Consider the following 25,246-nt stretch of genomic DNA (forward strand, 5'->3'; position numbering starts at 1 on the left):
CTTTTCTTAACATCCTTACTCAACGACCCCGTCATCAACCCCCTCCTCCTTGTGAAAGCCTCTTTGCCTAGCGCAATTCTTCTCCGTACGTCCCTACTACTTTGACCGTGTTGGTCCAAAACACTACCGAGATACGTAAACTGTTCTACCTGCTCTAGTTTTTGCCCTCCTATTTTAATATTAAGCTTGGCCCTTTCCTTTCTAGAAAATCACATAACCTTTGTTTTATTAATATTGATTCTCAACCTGTCGCACTGAATTTCCAATTCACTCAGCAATGCTTGCAGCCCCTTGGCTGACTGACAAACTAAAGCTTGGTCATCAGCAAACCTAACTGATTTTACGAATTCCCCGCCCACTTTCATTCCTACCTCGAGTTCTTCCCATGCCTCTTTGATCATTTCCTCTGCATACAGGTTGAACAGCAACGGTGATAATGGGCAACCCTGCCTTACACCCCTTCCTAACACTGCCCATCCTGACTCCCCGTTTCGCACTTGCACTTGAGCAGTCTGAGACATGTACAGGTTGCGGATTAGCCTCCTTTCCATCCAATCTATTCCTATTTTCTGCAATATACTCATTAGTTTTTCCAATTTCACTCTATCAAACGCTTTTTCGAAATCTACGAAACAGGCAAATACCTCCAGGTTGTGTTCTATATTCCTCTCAATTAATAATCTCATTACTGCAATTGCATCTCGCGTACCTCTTCCCTTCCTAAACCCAAACTGATCATCCCCTAAGTAGTTATTTGCCCTACTCTCTATCCTTTTGTTTATGATCCTGAGAACAACTTTAGCTGCGTGGGATATCAAACTTATCGTCCTGTAGTCCTCACAAGATGTAGCCTTTACCTTTTTCGGAATAGGAACTAAAACTGATCTCAAAAAGTCTTCCGGCTAGATTCTTTCCTCATAAATACCACGAATCAGCCCATATAGCCTCTTCCTCCCACTTTCACAATTTTCCTAAACATTTCAATATTTCCGCGGGAATGTTATCCACCCCCACGGCCTTATTTATTTTCATCTCCCTTAATGCCCTTTCTATATCATCGTCTAGTATGCCTGGACCTAAGCTGTCTTCCTCTACGTCATATTCTTTTTCAATGTCTAACTTTGTTGGTCGAAGTTCTTTACTATTCAGTTCTTCTATATATTCCTTCCATCTCTCTTGGATCTTTCCTGTGTCCACTATTATCTTACTTGCCTTATCTTGAACTGTTAGCATAGATCTCCCTTTCTTACTTCCCGATAAAGTCTTTACTTTGCTGTACAGCGCACCGATTTCACCCTTCCTCTGCAGACTTTCCATATCCTCGCACTGCGTCCTCCACCATGCTTCTTTTTCTTTATTTGTTGCCCGCCTCAATTTATTGTTTGATTTTTTGTACTGCATTTTGCCTAACTCTGTAAATTTCCTCCGCTGATCCATCTTTGTAATCATCTCATCCGTGATCCATGGTTTCCCAGTCCTTTTAGCGTTTATGGTTCCAATAGTGTCTTTTGTGGCTTTCGACAACCCTTTCTTGAAGCTTTCCCATTTCTCTTCGATAGTACCTAGCTCTTTACCATCCTCCATGATTTCCTCTACTGCATGTTTGTTTTCCTTCCTTTTCAAACCATTTAATGCCTCTACATTCAATTTTCTAACTCGTCGCCCCTAGCTTATCTTTTTGAAACGGACGCTACATTTCATAACAACTAAATTGTGGTCAGAGGCCGCATCCGCTCCCTGGAAGCTGTGCGAATTTATCATTATGTTCCTGAACCTGTGTCTAATCAGGACATAATCTATCTGATACCTTTCTGAGTCACCTTGCATTTTCCATGTATACCTGCGTCTTTTGTGGTGTCTAAACCAGTTGTTGGTGATGACTAGCCCTTGTCTCCTGCAGAACTCAACTGCTTTCTCCCCGCGGTCATTCCTCGTGCCTAAACCGTAGTCCCCGACCTCATCACCATCTCTTACTTCGCCTACCGTCGCATTCCAATCTCCCATGACTATCAAATGTTTCCCTGCAGGAACACACGCGATTATGTCCTCTAACTGATCGTGCATCCTATCGACCTCTTCTTCCTTATGGTTGCTCGATGGCATGTATACCTGAATAATAACCAAGTTCGTCGGTTCTGCTTTTGTCTCTACTAGTAATAATCTAGCCTACTCTAGCCTACTAGGAGTAACCTACTCTATGTTGACTACGTTTCTTCCTACCTCTTCATTTAATACTATGGCAACCCCTCGTTGGCTCTCGTCCCCGCCGCTGTATATTATTCTATAGTTATCACTCCAGTAATCCCCGCTATCCTTCCATCTCACCTCGCATAGACCTAAAATATCTATATTTCCCCTTTCCATCTTTACATTCTCCAATTTCCCTGTCCTCATCATTGTCCTAACATCCCACGTTCCTATTCAAACTAATTTGGTCTTCCTCTCCAGCGTCTTCTATCCTGCTGCTGCTGGTTTTCCCTTTGCAAGGGTTTCGTGGGATGACGATCGCGGAGGCCTTGCCTCCCCCGCTGCCCGGCACGACACACGGCCGATTGGGCCCAGCCCCGTAGTTGCCAGGACTCAAAATCTCTGTTTTTCCATCATATTTATCTTGGGAATGATAATTGAGGTGGTTTCCCGTTGCATTGCTCAATAGTGTTTTTAACGTGACACCATCACTTACTGGCCGCCGCACTGGGGTCAGACGCCTTTGCAGCCGCCTCACTGAGGAACAGACGCTGCGTGTACCTATTGTGTTCGTCCTTTATACGTGTTCCTATCCCTTTTCCTTATATATGTTTCTGTGTATATATGAGTATTTATTCGACGTTCGGCGGGATTTCGTGTTTGAATGTGTATTTGGCCAATGTGGCTCATCTCTTTCTTCTGGCTATGCGTGCCACGAAACGCACTGTTCTTTTCCTGTATGATGTTGTATGAATTCTAACCACTGGCCTTTCCTCTTGTGTATTGTCTATTTCTCCTTTGGTGGGTGAAACAGCCCCCTGACGCCATCTCTTGGCTAAAGAATCGGGGCGCTTGGCGACATATAAGACCCACGGATCTCAGGGTAAATTACATATCCTCGATAGCTCAAGTGGTTAAGAGCATCCGCCCGGCAAGTGGAAAGATCCGGTGTTCGAGTCCCGGTTGAGGAAATATTTTTACTCTTGTGATCCGTTCGATTCCGCCTTCCCCACCTCTATTGTGTTCGTCCTTTATACGTGTTCCTATCCCTTTTCCTTATATATGTTTCTGTGTATATATGAGTATTTATTCGCCGTTTGGCGGGATTTCGTGTTTGAATGTGTGTATATATATATATATATATATATATCTATATATATATATATATATCCCCACCCCCACCCCACAAGTTTACATATATCAGTGGGTGGGGGTGGGGATATACCACGCGTTCCTTTCATGTAGTTTTATCTCTGCAGGGTAGGCGCGCCAGAAAAATGGATCACTCCGGACTTGGGGAAATATCATTTAAGAATTTAGTGGTAGATCCCTCAACTGTTTTGTCAATGAAATTTTGTAAAATAACGATTGAAGGCGATTATTTTCGCGATGAATCTAATGTGATTCGAAATCGGTGCGCATTCTTAAATTGCCATTCCCGAAGCGAAGTAAAAGGGATAATCAACCAAAACAAGCCTAGAGGAATCAAAGAAAAATCAACGATAACAAGCTCTCCGAAAATTTTCGAGAGATACGAAGACACGCGGCAAATCTCAGTTTGCTCATTAACTTGAGACTTAAGGGCGAATTGGAAACCGGTAGTGAATCTTCTTTAGTGGATTTATTTCAATATCGGAAGCGAGAGCGGAAAGGTCCTTGTCCAAAGCCACTCACGAGTGCACGCGTGTTCGAATCCCTGTCGTCGGACGATATAGAATTCTATGTTTCTTCCGAAGTGCTGCGGCACTCGCGCCGTTTTTTTTCTACTGGTCGAGGTCAGTCCCAAGGAGGAGTTGGAGAAAAATATATTTTACTGCAAATGGCATAGGAGGCGCGAGAGAGAGGTAGTGACGGAGAGAGGGTTCTCTGGCCCGAAAGGGGAAAGGGAAGAAGAGCAGTCTGATTTGCCGGCTGACTCACAGTGGCCGGAGGGCGAAAGAGCCGGCGGGAGGGGGAAAGGAGGAATGGGGCAGGCAGACATGCACGAAGAGGGGAAAGGACGGGTGGAATGGGGGGCGACGGGAAGGGAGGGGTGGGGGAAATAGCCTCTTCCCCTCACTCTTTCACTCTCTCCTCCACTTCCAGTCGGGGCGCGAGTGAGGCTTCAGTTGCCAGGTAACCGTCGTTTGGGTATCATCATCCGCAGCGGAAACTCTCTGGTGCCAGCCTTCTTTGTTCCTCATTTGCCTATATTCTTCCACTTAGTGTGTGATCAGTGGAGCCGCCTGGTGGATCCACTCATCCCAAACTTCAACTTAACGAAGGAGATATCGCATCCTCTTGGTAAGTGTTTCTTAGTTCATTTTATGTTTTTGCTTGCGTTTCGGTGCTAAGGAACCACCACTGCAGGGCGGAAGGCTGTCTTTCGATAACTACTGGACGGAGTGCACACGTAGGCGGTGTCGCACAGTTAAGCTCTCGTGAATGTAAGCTTCATCGCGTCTTTTATCTTGAAGCATTTGTTGATGAAAGTAAACCTGTGGAGTTAGGGCGTGTGCATTTAGTCTCCGCGACGGCGAAAGTGGTAAAAGAGCATCGTAGGTTAAAACGCAGATCAAATCCTTTTACCATTATCAAAACTTTTGGGAGTCTATTCGTTTTTTAGGGTGGGCCTATATCGCAATATCCATCCATGGAATAAATTCGCTCTGCATTATGTTTTCCCCCTTTCGTGCCGTTTCTCCACATTAGCAAACTGGCGCTTCCTTTAGTTAGTGTAAGTTCTGCCGGCCGGCTTGTCAGATCTAATTATTGGGTCTCACGTGGCGAGCGTTTTGCAGTCGTGGGCTCGAATCCTGATTCGGGCGTGGGTGTCCTTACAATTCGATTATTTTATTCTTAATAATTAAAGTTCATGTAGGTTTATCGAGGAAGGTCGACAGGATCGCTAATTCGCCAACTTGAGTGAATTATTTGAAAGAAGGCGGCTTGCGATGGGCGCGTTCATGCCCTCGACACTGGGTAGAGAAGACGAGTCAGTTTGCCACGTATTGCACGAAGGACAAGCTCTTCCGTCCATCCCCCATCCCCGCCCAGCGAAATGCAGTGGTGAGAGCGTTCTCCTCATCCCATGCCTATTTCTTTCTTATCCATTACGAAGGTGCGGCGTATATAATGGTGTATCTTCAATTGGCTTGCTGTTAATTCTTTTCCCGGAATTTCCCCCAGACAATTTTCGTATATTTAGACTTATTTCCATGAGCCCGAAAGAAAATTCACTCGTCTAGCTTGCGGAACCCCCTGTGGATTTTCTTTTGTTTCGGGCTAACTTTGCAGGGAACGTCCGCGAAATTCGCCTTTCGGCACGCAGGGTACGCGTGTTGAACATTTTGAGTTCGATTCGCGTGGGAGTGGGACGGGGAGGGTGGGGTCGACGCCAATGCACTCTAAATTCGAAAAGGGTCAGCCTGGCAGGTAAAAATGTAATGGAAGTTTCATGTTATTAAGTTTTTTAAAAAATGGTTATTAAGATGACGTATGAGAGCTACGTGGATGAGAGACTCCAGCTTTATGCCACCCCTTGGGAAAAAGGTTGCCAACCGATTTTGTAGGAATTGCTATCTTAGACTCAGTATCTTCACCCCCGACCGCAAAATTTGCAAATCTCCGCGATTCTGACAAAAAAATGAAAGTACTGGGTGAAAGAGTTCAATGAGCGTCGATTTGAATATTTCCTTGAGTAACATTTTTTGAAATGGAAGAAGGAAAGGAAACTAGTTGGTGACTGTTTTCCTGATAGCGTTATTCTGTACAATTAGAAGAGATTAAATTGAAGATGAAGTCGCTGGTCCATTAATCAACTGCAATAGTGCATGCGATTGCGAATTAAGATTTAGTAATAATCTTAAATCTCCAACACCGTAATTGTTTCTCTTATCAAACTCTTATTTTTGCGGGACAAGCGATCTGAATAGTTTGCCCTTTTAAGTATCCATCCACCGGGATTCATGGTCTTGGTTAAGATACCCACAGGGGCCTGACGTGAACCCACTGGCTCCGTGTCTCCTTCATCTCCTACGAGAACGACAAAAGTCGAGATCGTTTTTTTCCTTGGTTTATTTAAGGATGGGTTGGTAAATTTTATTATTTTAGTACCCTTCCAGCCACCGCTAGGGTGTTTGGCAGGGGGTGAATACACACCAGACTAATTTTGACACGAATATGACCCTACCGCGGTCGAACATTGTTATTCTGATCCCTTATAGTTCGTGGAAAAAAGACATTTAAAAGTTATCTTTTCTACGCTTGATCTCTCTAACTTGATTTGCATGATCTCCCCTACCGTAGTAAATGGGGGTAGTAATACATTTTCAACATCACTGCCAAATAGTCGTCCTCCCAAGTACTAGTTCTACAGGAGACAATGGAAAGGGCATTCGGCCACTGACCGGACCGCACGTGGGAGAAGAACTCCATCCTGCAAAAATCTTGAAGCTATCTCTCACCCGAACCGCATTAGACAGCACTTTCATCCATGAAACCTTTCATCGTTTTGATGAAACTGGCTGTTGCAGGGAAAAATAAAACTCATTAAACGTTCCATTGCGTGGGAAACTCGTTTAAAATTGTTAAAAAATCTCCTCAAGTATTAATTCCTCTCGTACCTCGAGGTCCACTTGTTCGAAATAGTCTCTATTTCCATTGCCATGGGAGTGCCATTTGGTTTTAGGTAATGCTAATTGATGGACGTTCGCCTACCTATCCCCTGGTAACCATGTTTTAAATCCTGTTTATTCGCGTAGGCTTAGCCGCGGGGTCAAGGAACGACATTTTTTTGGTCGCGCCCTCGGCTCTCTCATGTACGCATTCCTGACATATTATTTTCGTGCCGCAATGCCATTCAGCCACTAATTCTCAAACGCCAATGCATGAGCGCAGATGAAGGTGGGCTACCATCCCGGTGCGACATTTAATAATCGCCGTACCTTATGGAAACTATCTTACTCTCATTTCTGAAATCCACGGGCTTGCGTTTTCTGGTTTACGATGCAATTTTGAGGTGTTCTCAGGATTTTAGTGAGGACCTCGAAAATCTTTTATTATGGTAATGCATCTAGTGTCTTTTATTATTAGTGATTCATCATTACTGTTACGTCCAAATAAATTTTTGAAGAGTTATGGTAGTGTGCTGATTTTTCCAACTAGGATCTCATTCCTTTTTGTATCTCATATCTTAAATTTTCATAAATAATTTACATGACATATTACCCTGAAAGCCACCGCCAGGGTGTGTGGCTGGGGGTGGTTACACACCAGGCTACCTTTGAAACAAACGAATGAATAGTTCCAAACCAATAACACTCAGATTAATTATCGATCGTGTTAAACATCCTTCCGGCATTTTATCGATTTTAGATACAGTCCCAGGTAATGTGTACTTGAGAATAATCTTATTACATGCCCAATGGGTACCGCTTATTGACGCATAGTTTACCCCTACCCTTTGGATACGTCTATTGATAACGTATCCGTATATACTGATCGTGGAAAAGTTTCGAAGATTTTTAGGTGGCGCGCAGACAAGTGGCCGATATTTCCCTTAAGGGAATTTCGAAGGGATCATGGCGGCGGTATCACACGCCCTTTTAGAGTCTCATCGACACCCATGTATAAATTGGGAGAACCAGACCACATCAATATTTTTAATTTGCACAACCAAATATAGGAATTTAGAAAAGGATAATTACAGAGGTCACACAAAAAGTCACAATTCTATCATTTTTGCTTTAAAATATCAGATATAACGCGTATATTTCAAAATGCACTTGACAAATGCGGACATAGAAGCCGCTTGCCTTTGGGTTATTTGGCTAATCCATCAACTTCCTGGCGAAAGCTGAGAGAATTATTTAGCAAGAGCTCTTTCCTCTGCGATTTTGAAACGTGAAATTGTAGGAAGGGTTATGTCTCGGAGGAGATGATGAACAAGAAGATTGTTGGGAAGAGTTTCACAACTTTGTTTCCATTGCAAACCCTCTCAAATTTGCTGTAATTTTGGAAGCCGATCAAGTGTGGTGTTCGCCATGGAAGATATACTCGTATATCCAATATATCGCTCGTTGAAATTTCATCTGCTTAATCGTCTTAGGAATCGAGTTATTCTTCTTGGCTCCCAATATTTAGTCATGCCACTGACTTTACAACCAGGCGTCTAGCGTCTTCGACACGGATGCACTTGCTAGCGTGCTTTCCTTTTGCATTCCCTTTTTTGAATGCTCAAAGTCGGCGATTTTCTTGCATAAGTTGGCATGGTATATCACGGCTGCTGTTGAACTCAAGTCGTGATTGGATTTCGTTTTATTATTCCTCCTCTGGGCTTTATCTTGAAAGAAACAAAAGTGTTATCATTGAAACAAACAATGGTTTGCCTTCATTAATGCCTGTTGCGGTCAAAATCCATAAAGTCATCCCCCCTCACGTTGATTCATCCCGACCCATTCATTTTGTATTAATTGTCCTGAGCTCATTGTTGACCCTGTCATGTAATTTTTAAACCAATATTTTCTTATTAAAAAAAACCTTGACGCTTTTAACGCAAATATTTTCAATTGTTGGATGTAGCTATATACTCGACGTCTTTAATTAGCAACTTGTTAGCAGGGCTTTTCTTTTAAGCTTAAAGTCCGTGAGATAACTTGGTCCTGCACGGAAATCCGACTGCGTCCAATCTCTTGCTCTGATTTCGCCGAGATACAATAAAAAAAATATTTTAGATGCAGCGCTCATGGTTCCCTCAGTGAAACAATGGGCCATGGGCTGAGAGGTATTACAGATTACAAGGGACGAGAGAAAGTAATGGCTGATGTATGAAGTTCTGTACCCCAGAAGACGTTAGATCTCGCGTCAGTGTGCTCTCGTTTCATGCAGTCGTACAGGCACACTTTCCTTGGCGGCGTTGTGTGACACAGGGCTGGTAGGTAGTGAACACACACCAGACAACTTTTGACCCGAATATGACCCTACCGCGGTCGGACAATGTTATTCCATTGTCACTCGTGGAAGAAAATGTGAAGAAAAACCTCCGACCGCGCTAGGGGACATAAGTAAGCATAGCATAAGTAGTCTGGTGTGTAATCACCCCCTGCCCCACACCCTGGCGGTGGCTTATTATTATGTTTCACTTAATAGTGCCATCCAAGCCACCGCTAGGGTGTGTGGCTAGCCGGGTACTATGTTATAAATAAATAATAAGTATTTTCGCTTTGTCTCGAAGATCGCGCACCGGATAAATATATTCCAGTCCGAGAGGCAATTAGGGTATAGAGCTCTGTTGATTTCATGTGTTTTGACTCTTAGAGATTTGCATCTAACACGCGGGAACTACAGTGCGGCGTATCAGCCACTGAATTAATATATTTAATTTATTCGGAGGGGTTTCAAAAAAAGTTTAACGACCTATTTAATCTCCGGGGGCGTCTCTGCGAAGGGCAAGGAGCATGGGCGCGAATTTTGGTGGCGGGGAGGGGGGGGGGGTGGATGTGTCCCAGCCGGATAGCCGTTGTCGCGGTGTAGGCTTCGAAGGGGTGAAAGTGGCCGCGGTGTTTTGTTTCCAAAAGCGGACGAGAAAAATAGAGAAGGCGTTCGAACGCGCCCCAGTTGCCCTCTCGAGTGGATTTAGCTCGGAAAGTCGACATGATGGTGTTGTCGCGGTGTGAGATACACGGCTGTGTTTAAGAGTGAGCGACACACATTTTCCTTCCGCAGGGCCACTGCAATCATTCGAGTCTTTTTTTAGGAAGGAAATGAGTGGTTGAAGGTAAATGTGAGGAATGGCCAGAGCTCATTTTGGTCGATGAATGTTTGAAGATTGTCACATCGTAGTGGGACTGTGACATATTCGGTGAAATATCTTTCATAGCTCAAGAGTTACTCTGTTATGGGAGGAATGTGACGCAATGTGTGGTCAGAAAAAAACTAGGAAGCCAGGGAAGCCAAAATGTTAGCGGCAACGTCTGGGAATGTAGATTTTCTGTTGAGGAGAAGAGGCAATCTGTGTCGAATGTATGACGGCGCACGCTGAATTGCAGCTGCTACGTAACTGTTACATTGTGGTGAGTGAATCCTTGGATGATTTTGAATCCCAGACTTCCCCAACGAATGTCGTCGCCCTCTCGGTCAACTTCCAGCTTCCCCCCTCAACCCGCCCTGCAGAATGTCGTCTTTTTCTATCTCTCCTTCGTCTGAGCAAAATTCTCCCTTCCAGCACGGTCTCTAACGTCCCACTGCCTCACAATATTTATTCCATTAACTCGTTCCGTTTTCTACCGATTTCCCCCCTCTTCTTATTTAATTCCTGAATCGTACACCAAACCTGTCTTAGTCTGATTTCTCCTATGGTCCATATTCCAGGAGCAGAATCAAATGGCGCCACTTGGATCTTTTGTGTTCACTCTCTATTGGTTAGAATCACTTGTCACTCCTTGTACAGCACGTAGGAGCAGGTATCTAATGATCTAATTTTCTATGGCGTCCTTCGGGATTCTCTACTATTTTTGGCCACCCTGTTAAAATATACTCTTTCGCCGACTTTCTACTTTTTTAATTTTCCATTTTTTTTAACCCCACTTGTCAAACGTGATAGCAAGGAAATTGTTGATTCTAATGAGTTAGAGTAAGATGTATATTTTTTTTTGCTTACCTGATATTTTCCCCCTGTATACATCTACATCTACATAATACCCCGCAAGCCGCCGCAAGGGCGTGTCGCGGGGGGTGTTAGGTCACCAACCGTAAAAAAGAAAAATACTACATGCAAAAAAAAAACAACACGGAAAATTACACCCACAGCAGCGCACACACTCATGCAAAAATCCCTTCATCCAATACTCATGCAAACACATAAACCGCAAAACAACTAAAAAACTGCACCCCATGATGCAGCACGAAAGACATCCTACAACACGGAAGCCAGGACACAACAAGCAAGAAATTGAGACATCACTACCATATGAAAATGCACCACGAAACACTCTACCCCCAAAGAGTCTCTAAATGGCAGGGAATGGGACCCAACGTTGCAGGTAGCAGGAATTTGCCCCCGCGGAGAGGGACGAGGGATTGAAAGGGAAACTTAAAAACAGATGAACAGAACATGAATGAAGTCATTCGGAAAGAATGGGTTATTATAGCAAAACACATAAGGTTAGTGGAAGAGCATGCATTTAAATACAACTAATTATTTTTTAGACGCTGAGGGTGGCATAATTAATATATTCAACGTATCCCTATCCAACCGAATAACGGTACGCAACATGAATTTCTCCGGTTAATAACTCAATATTTTGGCCGTAACAAAGGCGCAGCTGATCCCCTAGGTTGTAAACAGACGAGAATCTTGTTGGACGCTGAATTTTAAGTTTGTTGACCCTTCGTTGCAGTGTTGTAGACATGACGAGAGCCTGCGATGTGGCCACACTAATTCATTCGGCCCTAACCAGTCCCCTGAGCCGTTTGGCGTTAAAATCTCGAGTTAATACTAAGCGAAGCATACAGAAATTCTTAGTCCTTCTCATACTGTTAACATGTGTGCATCAGTGCACTGCTGACCGAGATCATGGACCGAGTTTCTGATTATTCCAAATCCATCATAAGAAGTACTTCCGCTCCGTTTTCACAGTTTTGTTTCTTGTGCTGTCGTTGTTGCTTGTGCATTTATTTGTATTAATTTCCATGATTTGACACAGATACACATTAATATAGCTTTAATCGTCTAATAGTGTTACTGCAGTTATCGCAAATTTAGTTGTTTCAGAGCAGGTGCTGTGTGTGTGTTTTGTATTTGAGTTATCACCTGACTTTTTATTGGACTTAATGGACCGTAGAATTAACTCGTCGATTTCCAACGGGAGTTTCTTAATATACTAATCAGGTATATATGGGTCTCAATTTATCATGAATTTCGGAGTCGTAAAAACTGCCGTTTTATGCTGACACGGAAAAGATTACTTGGGGATTTTACCGCGCGCGAATTTTTCTGAGGCTGTCATTCAAACAAATAGCTCTGTCACTTGCTAAGGTTTTAAAATTCTCGTTGCGGTGCCGGCAGTGGTACGGAAAGAGCATTACTGGCATTCCAGCGAAGGAAAAAAGAAAGTGTGACCTTCGTGTCACACTTTCAGCGGGACACGAGTGAAAAAGAAAGGGAAGGAGGGACGGGGGTCCGAGTTTAAGGAAAAAATAAGTGGAAATAAAACGAGATTTCCTAAGATGTTGCGGGCTCTAAAAGACAAACGACGTCTTATCGAGGGGAACACCGCGAAGCGGAGAACTTCCGCGGCTGAAAAACAGCTTAGGATATGCACGTACGATATGTGATATTAGTCGCGGAAAACAACGGAGACACTTGTTAGAACGCGCGCTTCTAGCTACATACGCTGCGGTGATTGCGTATGTGTATAGGCATGTGTCTGCATATATATATTATTTATTTATATATACCCTACTGGCCACCACCAGGGTGTGTGGCAGGGAGTGAACACACACCAGAATAATTTTACCCGAACATGGCCTTACCGCGGTCGAACAATGTTATTATGATCCCCTATCGTTTTTGGAAAAACTGAAATCTTAAATCCATCTGTTCTACACTTAATCTGTCTAATTTTATTAGCATGATCTTTCATACCGTAGTACGATGGTGGTAGTAATACCTTTTCAACATCACTGATAAAGAGGCTTCCTTCCAATTTATGCCATAGCTTCAATCTGTTATTTAACCTTCGCTCCGTGAGTGATTCCCTGCCTAGCTGCTCTAATAGTTTGGATACGCTACTAAGTTTATCATAAAAACGTTTTACAATTCTAGCTCCTCTACGCTGCACGCCATCCAATTCGGCAATTAATCAAACTTCGTGAGGATCCCATATACTTGCAAAATATTCTAAATGAGGCCTAACCACCGACAGATAACATTTCTCTTGGCCGTTTCATCACATTTACAAAGTACTCTTTTAATAAATCCTACTGTTTTCTTAGCTTGTCCCCATATTCCCCGTATTTGTTTCAGCCAGGAGAGATCGCGAGTGAGGGTAACGCCTAGGTATTTAACTGAGTCTACACATTCCACTTCGGTGTTCCTAATGCAGCAGGCGTTCGAGTGAGAATTGTTCTTTTTCCAAAAAATCATGACTACGCACTTTTTTAAGTTTAATTCTAATTGCCAAGTGTCGCACCAGCGTTTTATAGCATTAAGGTCATCTGATAAAGCCGCTGTGTCCGCAGGATCACGGATATCGTGGTAAACCACTACTTCTTCGGCGAATAAATGTATCTTACTAGTGATTGCGGAGTCAATGTCGTTAAAGTACAATAGGAATAAAATAAGTCTGATGACACTTCACTGGGGAACACATGAAGTAACTTCTACTGCATTTGAGCTAACTCTATGTATCACTACTCCTTGTACCCGACCATTCAAAAAGGTTTAATCCAAACCCGGATATTTTTATCTCTACCATCCTCATTTCTGTACCCATGTGAATGAATATTTGTTCGCCATATGGCGGGTGTTTCGTGCTTGAAATTGTATGTGCGTAGGTGTGTATGTACATGTGTGTGTGTATATATGTATATATATATACACACACTAAGCACTATATACCCACCTAAGACACACACACACACACACATATATATATATATATATATATATGTGTGTGTGTGTGTGTGTGTGTGTCTTAGGTGGGTCGCGGTAGTCCAGGGGGGACTGCTGACCGGAGGGTCTCGGGTTCAATTCCCGAGCAAGGCACTCTGGGCACCTGCAGCTCCACCCAACAGCTTTGTGATTTTTCGGGTACCAGATCTTCATGGGAAACCATAACCGGCACAGGGAAAGGAACTGGCCCCCCTACCCTGATGTGTGAATATCACACGCCGTCGGGCTTAGAACTGCCTCAACTCTACCATCACTTACCAAACCGACCTTCGGGTTGATTACTGGCTTTTTTTATAAATTCAAATATAAGTAAACCCACATACATATTTATTTTAGTGTGAAGTTTTTTCTCGTAAAACCTAATTAAAATAAGGCCGTCTGTCTTCGCGTGTCCTATTTTTTCCTTTCGTGATCTCGCATCGCGCTGCTCGTGAACCGGATCGATGCTTTTCATCGTATCTTTTTTTGCCGTTCATGCTGCATAATCTTTTTTCCCTACATCCCCTCTCTCAAATTTCGGCTCCCACGTCCGACCCGGCGCCGAAGAGAGCGCGGCGGAAGACGAACAAGGGCGGCATGGCGCGAGGAGGGGTCGTTTTGGAGGCGAAGGAATTGCGCCAAGTAGTCCAAAATCCGTGGGGACTTTAGTTACCCGAGTCGCGCCATTTTGGCGGCTCTGTTTTCCCGAGCCCCCCCGTGCATTCGTCGCATATTGCAATGGAGATGACCATGTGGCAGGCACGTCTCACACCCCTCACTCCCTCCCAACCCTCCTCGACCAAGGCCCGCGGAGCTAGGGACGGGGGAGTAGTGGTAGCAGCAGCAGCAGCTTGTTGAAAAAAAAGTTCTTCCCGGTGCCGAGTGGCCTACTAAAGGGACTTTCCCCCCTTTCCTCTCTCTCTCTTAACTTGCCTGTCGGATGACCCCGACTCACCCACCCACCCGCCGCCGCAACCCCTCCTTCCAGCTGCCGCTGCGAGTTGCAACCACCCAGCCTCCATCCCTCATTCCCCACTCTTCCCTTCCTCCTTGGAAATATTTCCTGTGCGGGAGGGGAGAGAGAGGATACTTAGGAACTGGAAACAGGGATGCGGAGGAGGAGAGGAACGGAAAATGGGGTTGGGTTTTGTAAATTGCTGCTCCCCGCGTTCAAGATGGTTGAAGAGACGGCGATGTTGTCCAAGCTCTGCCATTTTAGCCTCGTTAGTGTTCTTTTTGTCGTACTGTATGGCGCAATAGCCTCTGCACATTTCATGGATTTGCACCTATTCCGGATATCTTGTTTCATTGGGGCTTAGTGTGCTACAATATTTTCGGCGTTTAGTCTCATATAATTGTGCCGCGGCAGATGTTGAATCCTACCCTTTCGGTTTTTCATGATGTCAAGATTACCCTCAAAGGATTGAACATTTGTGACGTTACTGATAGAGCGCCATTTTACGCTAGTGCGAGAGAGAATTTTCGGAACGAATGAAACGTGTATCGCGCGATGTTTTGCTGCTAAATGAGGAGACTATATAGTACTTCTGCTGTTGAAAATTTTTTGGCTATTGTCTGAATGCGGTTGGATGAAGAGTCGAAGCCTCGGTTCCCAAAAAAACTGAGTTGCCCTAACACTCGTGAGGATGCACAAAGGGAGAGGGAGGATGGAGAGTGGAGAGGGAAGGGTGAGAGTCGGATGATGTGTAGTAAGATTCACGCCGAGAGGTCTTCGGGGATGCATCGCGAGCACAAAGGGGGCCTTCAGAGACTCATTTCCCTTTCGCATCGGTGGTCGTTGAAAGGGGCGCCTTGAGGATGAACAGATAAGCGAGGAGGAATGACGATCTCGCAATTAGTAACACTCACAGGAAACTTGGGAGTGGCGGGGTCGTTTTTATTTTTTCGCATCTTCCTCTCTGAATGTCGAACACGTGTTGATGCTTGTTCCCCTTCTGACAGCGCGGAAGGGGAGGGGCTTGGGGAAGCGAGTGTGGAGTGCCAAAAACCAACTTATTTTTATGTATGAATGGTTTTATATATGTATGTGTATATATATTTATAATATATATATACATATATATATATTTATACAAAATATTTATATATATATTGTATAAATATATATATGTATATATATTTTCTGTGCATCTATATGGGCCATGCACTCACAACGGGGGCAGAAATGTGGGTTCCCGGAAATGGTGGCAAGAATTGATTTTTGCCACCATTTCCGTCTTGCGTCTTACTGATCTGTCCGGTACGTTATAACTGCTGCTCTTTGGATGAAATACTCCATTATCGCTCTTACGAGATATCGCGGCACGTAAATTTCGCGACCGACTACAGCTCTAACAACTAATGATCCGTCACCTGTGTCTCACTGATTCTCTTCAAATCCACTGGTTTGGCATTCATATTGCCATTGCTAGCTTTGGAAACATAATGTAACTAATCGTGTTGCGTTTCGAGGAAACAGCTCTAATAACATCTTCCCTCTAAGTATATTAGAATATGCTGGTGGTATTATTCTGCATAAATTGCCCCATGGTTGGTTTCATGCGCTCTTCTAAAATTCCTTATCCATTTGGACGTTTCATTCCTTCCAAGGTTCATTCTGCCGAGCAAAGCAATGCCGAGACGGCCGAGTGTTAGAAAATTGCGATGTTGCTTTTAGTTGTGAATTGGATTGCTCAGTAGTAAATGCCTATGCGTGGCGACTTTGGATCATTTTTAGTGACCAAAGGTAGAACAACGTTAATATAGTATTAGTTATTCAAATGAAATTATCCAATCAATATCTAAGTCTCTAAAATTTCTTCTATTGAAAGACTTCGCGCTATATACAGATAGGTTTAGGCTTGAGCACAGCAGGTTATGACTTTGGGGCACTTGCCCTGGCAGATTACCCTTGACAGGTCAAAATCCGTGAAAGTAAAAACTCAATATTATCCAGCGTTGGGTCTGTGGCATTTTTTTGTATAACGTCTATAATCGATTTCGAACGGCAGCGTTTCCCTGGGGGGCTGCACTCAGCGAGCGAAAAATGCTTTCCTGTCGTGGGAACTGCATATTGTTCACACTTTCTCCCGCTTTGCCGCTGTGCGGGGAGAAATTCCAACCGCCTTCCATTGTGGAAGGTGATTAAGGAGCGGAAAGGTTTGTTGGGGTTGAGAACGTTTTGTTCCTCACTCGCAATTCATCTCTCAAGTGCACCCTCCTAATCCATTTCTTTGACCTGTAAACTCGTTGAAAATGAAAATGGAATGAATGCACGGACAATGAACTTTACCAACCCTCTAGTTGAAAACCTGAAGAACTGAAAAGAATGCTCTAAGAAAATCTCTAGTTTAGGCCATGCTTATTCTTTAACGCGTGATTTATATTTAAGGACGGGGTGAATGTCACAGAAGAACTCATTTTGGTTCAACTCATAGCCTATTGATGCAAAATTTAAGAAGCTATTAATTACTGTGGACGTCTGCTTAAAATATTTTGCGCGAGTCCCGCCCGTTTCTAGTTGCGAGAAATCCTCTTCCATCATTGTGATTTGAGAGGCTTGTCACCTTCAGATCCTCTAATTAACGGAAAACTTGCGCTTTCTTCCCTAGTTATAAATTGACGATCCCTTAGGGACTTGCTGGTCGCATAAAAATATCATTTCATTGAAAGTATAAAAATTGTCGAAATCATTGAGATTTTTTAGATGTAATTAACTCTTCATGTTGGGGTTTGTGAACTAATACTTTTCAAATCTTATAAACAGACCTATTGACTCCGGTCCAGTTATTATAGCTATTTCCGGATCGTTAAAGGTTTCATGTTGGAACCCAACTGGAGAATTAATTTTTTAGCCGTGTGATTTCCGTTTTTTTCCCCAATCAGGTAAAGTGTAGTGAGTGCGATAAGTCTTGCAAGTACCTTTTTGTGGCTCCTAGTCGAGTTATATACAATAATTTCAATTTTGGCTACACGTAACTTTTGGCTTGAGAATAAACCACTCCCTTAGTACTCATAAAATCATCCACCTATTCCCAGTTCATCCTATTTGTAGTCCTCAGTGAAACTGGAAAACTCACCAAAGATGTGTATTGAAGAATGGTTTGCATCTTTTTATTACGAGGCATCGTTGAATCATGGCACTGTAATCCGTCGGAGTTCAGGATTAGTGTACTACGTGCCTACGTTTCCGTTTCTTTAATGACTTCAGGGACTAATCACCATTTGTATCGTTCTTCTGGCATTAGTCAAACATGTGACCTCTGGTTGTCATTTACTACTAATTAAAATATTATCAGTAGGGCGGAGCGGCATAGGAGAAGGGATTGTGCGTCCATGTTTGTTTCCGATTTCGACCCTTTGTTTCCAAAGACGTCCACAGAAATCAACGCTGTCTTGCTAATTCCAGACTCTGAAACCGTTCGGCCATCATTGACTTAGATTCCCAGTCGAAGGTGGTAAATGTTATTTTGCTCTTCTAGGATTTAGATCCACAGGTCCATATATATCAAAATTTTTACTATGAAATGCTAGTTTTTTTTAGCTGGCAGAAACTTCGAAAAAATGTTCTGCTCGTTCAGAAGCCACCTAATTCTCTCGTGAATAAATGAGCTCCATTTCGGAAAAAACTGCAAACAGGAGTCTTGGAATATGTAATATCCGCCACAATAGCTCATCAGTGTAATTAGGGGGTGCAAATACCATGATTAATAATCTTGGGTGTTTTCAGGATTAATATTTTGGTACTGAAACTGTAATGAAAGACAATGTATAGTCCACAAAACATCCTACTTTCAGACCCGGATTTAGATTCAATCAGCTATCATTTTCATGGTGACTACAGCTTGCACCGCAATCCTAACTCGAGTCACATTCACAATAACCGTGGAGTAAATAGAAACCCAGCTCAGAAAATAGAAGTTAGTTGGATTATTCCAACTTCCTTTATTTTATAGTATCTCACGAGGTAGTCTTCAAGTCTTTCAGTGCTTACCTATTGTGATACGGAACAAGTGAGATTCCATTCTAAATTGTGTTCCATGAGATCATGTTTAGGACTTAGTTCCCCAGAGACTTTCGTTAACGCCTGAGTACGATAATTATGGAGCTTCTCTACAGTCGTTCCTTTATCTTACCTTGCTGTAATGGGAAGAATACATTTTGAATTTTATGTTCTTTAAGCCAATGAGGGGTTTTCGTTTTACCTATTCGCAAAGTTTCGGGTAGTGTTCTCGGCAGTGATAAAAGAGACTAATACAGGACTCAAAAATACACGCTTATATTTGCTCAGCAATTTTTAAGAGTTTTTTACGGGTAAACGAGACTTCCGCGGCCTCGTTTCTCTCACTGCTAGAGACAATTTTCGAGCGAAAAGGTTTCTTTTAAACAAATGTCTGCGCGTCATTTGTCAGGAGGAGCATCGGAATTTGATAGGTTATGTTACAGTAATGGATTGCATTTCACTCGCTCCAGAAGTTGTGGAATTGAGGCTCGGCTTCGACGGTAGGGATAGATGAGATGAGTGGCGGCCTGCCGGGCGATTTGTCGAGATGCGCGGACGGAATGGGACGAAACAACAGGGGCGCCCTTTGTTGTGGGCTGTCGCGGTGTGATGCAAGCTGTTCCAGTTGCCCAGCTCTCCGTAAGTGCTTGGGCGGGTGGTTGGATTTGTCGACCTTAGCCTCTTGAATAGACGCTGTCCGGCGAAAGGGGCGTTGCCCTCCCACATTATCTCCTTCGCGCCCCGCGACGTCCATCATCGGGCGTGAGTTGATTGCTTCCTCACACTCTGTGCTTGCAACCCCTGGCTCCTTCCTTGACCCTCTCCCTTTATCACCGTGTCGATTTCGCGGTTCCAATCTCAAGACTCCTCCGCCTTTACGCCTTGCTCGTATTTTCCCCTGCACCGGTGTGTTTGGATGCAATCCTTTTCAAAAATCTTTTATGGAGTCACCTGGACGTCTAGAATTGGGGAGGGGCGAAAACGTTGGTTGTGTTGCCATTCAGCCACTGGAGGACATTCCCAGCTCTCAGAGCGGCGTAAAACAATTATCTCTCTGCTGTTGAATGCTAGCGCAACAAATGTTTTCGCCTTCCTTCAATGCTTGCCGCGTCCAAGTCCAAGTCGATTGAAGTGATCCTATAACTTCTCCTTCGGAACTGGTTCCACTGGAGGCATGGAGTATAAGGGATAGTGCTAGGAAAAGGGGTTATATTAGGAAATGTGAGTGTTAGATATAAAGTGGGTTGTGGTGGTTTTTTTTTAAATTGTTTTTTTTTTTAAATATTTATTTTATTATCATTATTTATAACTTTTTTTTATTTTATTTTATTATTTTTTTTTCGATTATTATTTTTTTTATTAGTATTTTTTTTAATTTTTTTTTTAAATTATTCTTTTATTGTATGTGTTTCTTTTTTAATTATTATTGTTATATTTTTATTATTATTATAGATTTTTTTTTTTTTAAATACTTTAGCATTTGGTTAAGGAATTAGGTTGGGTCAGGTGGAGTGAGGTGAGGGAGAACTGGAGCGCCTGGGCCTGCGTGGTTTGGTTGGTTAGTTGGTGACTTTCGCTTTCTGGTTTTGGGAAAGGTAATGTATGGTTGGTTCAGAGCAGGGTGGAGGGAGGTGGTTTGAGGAAATTTGGGAATTTTCTTTTTAGATGGAATATTAGGAGCGGATTTCAGGATTTGCTGGGGGTATTTGGCTTTACCTGGAGGTAGAGAGTCGGACCAGAGGGAGGAAATGAGAGGGTTCTTGGATATGCGGAGCGATCTGCTGTAACTCTTTGTGGCTCTCAGTATGAGGTCATTGACTGTGTACATGTTTAGTTCCTTCCTTATTGCGGTATTTGGAATAAACCACGGCGCGCCCGCTATGCGTCTTAGCAGCTTATTTAGCCACACTTGGATGCCTGCAATTGCAGTTTTTGGGGCATTTGCCCATACGGGGGATGCATAAAGGACCTGGGGTAAAAGAATTGACTGGAGAATTGATAGTTTGGAGGTTAAGGAAGTTCTGGATGTTCGGGAAAGTAGAGGTTGGAAGGAAAAGGTGGATCTACGGAGTTTCGCAAGTTTGGTAGTGACGTGGGGAGAAAAACTTAGCCTTTCATCGAGGGTGACTCCGAGAAAGCTTACGGTGGATTTTTGAGGGATGAGTTTAAGGTCAAGGGAAAGATAGGTGTGGGTGGTTTTGGAACGAGACCGGGAGAAGCAGAGTTTAGTACATTTTTCGGGGTTGACGGATAACTTCCATTCCTCAAGCCAGTCACCTATGAGGTAGAGATGGTCTTGAAGAGCATCGTCCGTTTTACTTGGCCACCAGCTTTGGGCCGCTATTGTGGTGTCATCAGCATATAAGAAGAGATGAGTGAGAGGGTGGGAGGGAAGATCATCTATAAATATATTAAATAGGAGGGGACTGAGCACAGCTCCCTGGGGAACACCCGTTAGCTGTTTTTGAAATGGGGAGTGGTAGGAGTGATGGAGGATAGAAAAGGTACGGTTACAGAGGAATGACTGAATAATTTTAATGAGGAATGGGGGAATATTTTTGCTATGTAATTTTAGTAGTAGGCCGTTGTGCCAAACCTTATCAAAGGCTTGGCTAATATCAAGAAATACCGCGGTTGTAATCATTTTCCTATTAAATCCTGATAGGATGAGTTCTGTGAGGCGATTGATTTGGTGAACTGTGGAGGTATGTGAGGCAAAGCCGAATTGCTCCTGCCTGAAAAGGGGGAACGGAAGGGATTTTAGTCTGGTTAGAATTATTTTTTCGAGGACTTTGCTGAAGGCGCAGGTAAGGGAAATGGGCCTGTAACTGTGGACGTCTGGGAGTGGTTTAGCTGGTTTAGGGATCATGATGACGTTGCTGCACTTCCAAGAAGAAGGGAAGTAGGAGGAGGCAAGGCAGGCATTTAAGATGTCAGTCAGGAGAGAGATACAAGAAATGGGGAGAAATTTAAGGGCTTTAGTGGGGATGTTATCGGGACCAGAGGAGCACTTGTTAGGCAGAGCAGCAATAATGGATTGCACTTCTTTTAGGGAACATGTCTGCGGTTCTGGAGAAGGTAAGTATAGTGTAGCGGACGCATAGATGTCCGCTTCAGATGTTGGTGAGTGGAGAGATGGAGAAGAAAAGGCACCTAGCATCCTTTCGAGGAAAGCTTCGCCTCTCTCGGTGTCAGTGGTTAGTTTCCTGTCTTGGTGTAAGAGTGGTGGAGTGGACTTGGTGGTGTTTTTGAGGGCGCGTGTCATTTTCCAGAGGGAGTTGTCGTCTCGGTTGAGTGTAGTTATTTTGTTGTTCCACTGTGTGTTCTTATGTTTTTGTATTTCCCGTTTGACTGCTGCGTGTAGGCTGTTGTATTGCGTTTTTATGTGTGGCGATCTAGTCCTCTGAAATAATTTTCTTAGTCTGTTTCGGTCTGTTATTAGTGTTTTTATGTAAGTAGGGAGAGCGGATGATAGTAGAGGTGTGAGAATTGGGTTGTTGAGCGACTTATTGAGTGCGGAGTGAATGTGGTCAGATAGTACTTCTATGCTGTGATCTATGGACGGTTGATCAAGGGCTGTAAGGTATGTGTCAGGGAAGGCGGCTATTTTGCGTTGAAATTTGCCCCAGTTATGTGTGCGTGAGGTTATGGGAAGAGTATCTACGGTAGCAGTTTCGATGGAGTAGATTACGGGAAGATGATCGGAAGAGTAATGGTGCAGGACTTTAGCAGGAATATGGAATGGGTAGTTGATGGATAAAGCAATGTCCAGTATGTCAGAGGTGTCAGTGCCAAGGTGTTGGGAGATGTGAGTATACTCGTTTGGAGTGTGAAGAGAGACGTCCAGGTCCTGACAGAACTTAAATAGTTCTCTGCCTTTGCAATTGGTGCTGCGACAGCCCCAGTTGCAGTGCTTACTGTTAAGATCGCCAATGATTATGGTGGGTGCAGTGGGGTGAGTTAGATGCTTGAGTGAAGAAATGGAGCTCTGTTTGGGGGGTATGTATACACTGAAGATGTTGACAGGACCAAGAAGTGTATGGAGTGAGATGCCAATGTGCTCGAGGTTTGAGGTTGTGTTAGGTAGGTGTGTGTGCTGAAGCGTGGATTTGATGCTGATGGCTACTCCTCCTTGCGGATGAGCGCCGTCAGCGACAGGGCGATCTAATCTGTATGAAGTGTAACCTGGGATGTATAGGGCGTGCTTGTGTGTAAGAAAGGTTTCGGACAGAGTGATTATGTCAGGTGAGTGCTTGGCAATGAGCAGGTGGAGTTCCGTGAGCTTGGCACGAATGCCATGGCAGTTCCAGGAGAGGACGGATAAGTGTGAAATTTTAGATCGTTGTGCTGCCATAGTTCAGAAGAGAAGAAGCTAAGGAGGAGAAGAAGTTAAGGAATAAAACCGCCCGTTCATGGGCCGGGGAACTGAGTAATTTTGCAAGAAATACGGTAGTTCTTTGAATTAATGCCGGCCAGTTAAAAAGAGGAGAGGAGGGATCAGAGGTGAGGTGTGAGGCAGGTATGTGAGTAGAAATAGGTTGAAGGGAGAGAGGGTGTGGTGTGTGGTCAATCAATTGGGGAAGTTGAGGATCAGGAAGCAGTGTGAGGGATGAAGGAATTGTTTTTGTGTCTTGAAATGAAGGAGGGGGGGTATGACTTTAAGTCCTAGGATATCCTCGCCATAGTATGGAGGTGGCGGTGGCGGGGGTAGGTAGGATAGTTCTGGAGGAGGAGGGCAAATGAATGGAGTTACAGGGGCTGTAGATGATGGAGGTGGAGGAATAGGGGGAATTCATCAATGTAGGGGTTAGTTTGAACCTTCCTATTACTGGCTGCAATTCTTTTGTCCCAGAAGTTTTCAGCGGGTGGGGGATGAGGGATAGTGCCAGGGTCAGGAGTAGGTAAAGGTTGGCCCAATTTCCGGGCCTTGGCTTCGAGAAATACTGGGCAGCCGCGATAAGTTGCTGCATGCTGACCGCCGCAGTTGCAGCAGTAGCTGGGACTGTCGGCGGGGAGCGGGCAATTAGATTTATAGTGATTGTTGCCGCATTTTCGGCATCTGAGTGGGAGGCGACAGTAGTTCTTAGTGTGGCCAAAGCGCTGGCATTGGACGCACTGTGCGGGATCGACGGAGGGAATGAACTCTTCAATTTTAATGTCAATACCGCAGTATGACTTGAGGTTAAGCAGATCGCTCTCTCGCGAAGGGTCCTCTAATGTGACTTTTAGATGGGTAAAGGAGGAGGCTTAGTGGAGGTCAGACTGCATTTTTACTATGCCTCTTAAGGTAAAGCCAGCTTCATCCAGGTCTTTGGATACCTGTTCGGTCGAGGTGATGGGAGGTATGCCTTTTATTATGAAGGCTCGACGTCTTTCGGAGGGGATGGGATTGGTGAAATAGGAGAGGTGATTTGAATCTAGGAAGGATCTAATCTTACGGTGGTCGGATGGAGATTTCGGGTGGATATTTATATAGGAGTTATTGTAGGATATGCGAGGTTGGTAATTGGTTAGACGGGTAAGCTGGATAATGTACTTCTGATAGGATTGGGTTGCGGACAGGCGAATAGGCGGTAGGTTTTTGGTAGGACGAGATTCAAGTGGAAGGGTTGCGTCAGAAGGGATAGTGGGAACAGGGGAACAGGAGAATTTATTTTTCTTAGAAACTGTTTTCCAGCCATCTTCAGCAGCAGTTATCTGGGTCGCAGGCTCGGTGTCCAGCGGGATATTGCTGGAGGGTGACAATGTTCCGGAGGTAGGCGATGCGGGAGTGTTAATGGCCTGGGAATTAGAGGTGTCTTGGGCCGGTGCTTCATCGGCAGCTTCATTGGTTGCAGCTGGTCTTCCACACTCTGCTACGTCGTCTGGGGACGCGGGAGCTTGAAGGGCGATTTCCTTGCTGGGTACAGGAGCGGCCGCTCGAGGTTTAGTTTTCTTAGATGGTAGAGCTCTTTTGGGTTTGGGGTCTTCCTGTTGGAGACGCTTGGCAAGTCGGGTGACTATCTTCGGAGTTATGTCCGTAGGTTGAGAAGGATGAGGACCAGGGTTACAATCGTCATCGGAGGATGATGATTTGGAGTTGGCAGAGGGAGGGGAATTGTTGCAGGAGAACGAGGAAATTGAAGACGGGGAATCAGGGTTGTCAGGGTCGTCAGAGTCGTTTTTTCCCATAATGGGGGTCTGGGTGAAGGCAGAATTAAGGTAAGTATATAACCAAGGAGTTAGGTAAGTGGAAGTGGACTTGAGTAGGGCTATGTGTTACCCTAATAAGTGGACCCTTCGGTTCCACCAGGCGTGCAGTGGAGGTGCAAGCCCTCTGCCTGGTTTTCCCGAACAAGACGACCAGTGTGTGTCAGCAGCCGTGCACCATCCGGTGGTGAGAAGAGGGATCTAGTTAGCCCTCCCCACCGGACGTCACGACAACT

The 25,246-nt window shown here is 44.2% G+C and overlaps 1 protein-coding gene across 5 annotated transcripts in view; it reads left to right on the forward strand.

Moving 5' to 3' along the window:
• Positions 1 to 4,276: 4,276 nt before the first annotated feature.
• cib (thymosin beta cib) overlaps positions 4,277 to 25,246 on the forward strand; it is a 247,792-nt gene continuing 226,822 nt past the window's right edge. For 4 of the 5 annotated variants that reach the window (XM_071587319.1, XM_071587324.1, XM_071587325.1 and 1 more), the window contains exon 1: positions 4,284 to 4,470. The gene's annotated coding sequence lies outside the window, so the exon portion shown is untranslated. Of the gene's footprint in view, positions 4,471 to 25,246 lie in introns of all 5 variants that reach the window. The other variant, XM_071587320.1, reaches the window with a different exon arrangement.

The sequence above is a fragment of the Hetaerina americana genome, unplaced genomic scaffold, assembly GCF_022747635.1.
Source record: "Hetaerina americana unplaced genomic scaffold, ioHetAmer1.1.p SCAF_3, whole genome shotgun sequence".
Lineage (NCBI taxonomy): Eukaryota > Metazoa > Arthropoda > Insecta > Odonata > Calopterygidae > Hetaerina > Hetaerina americana.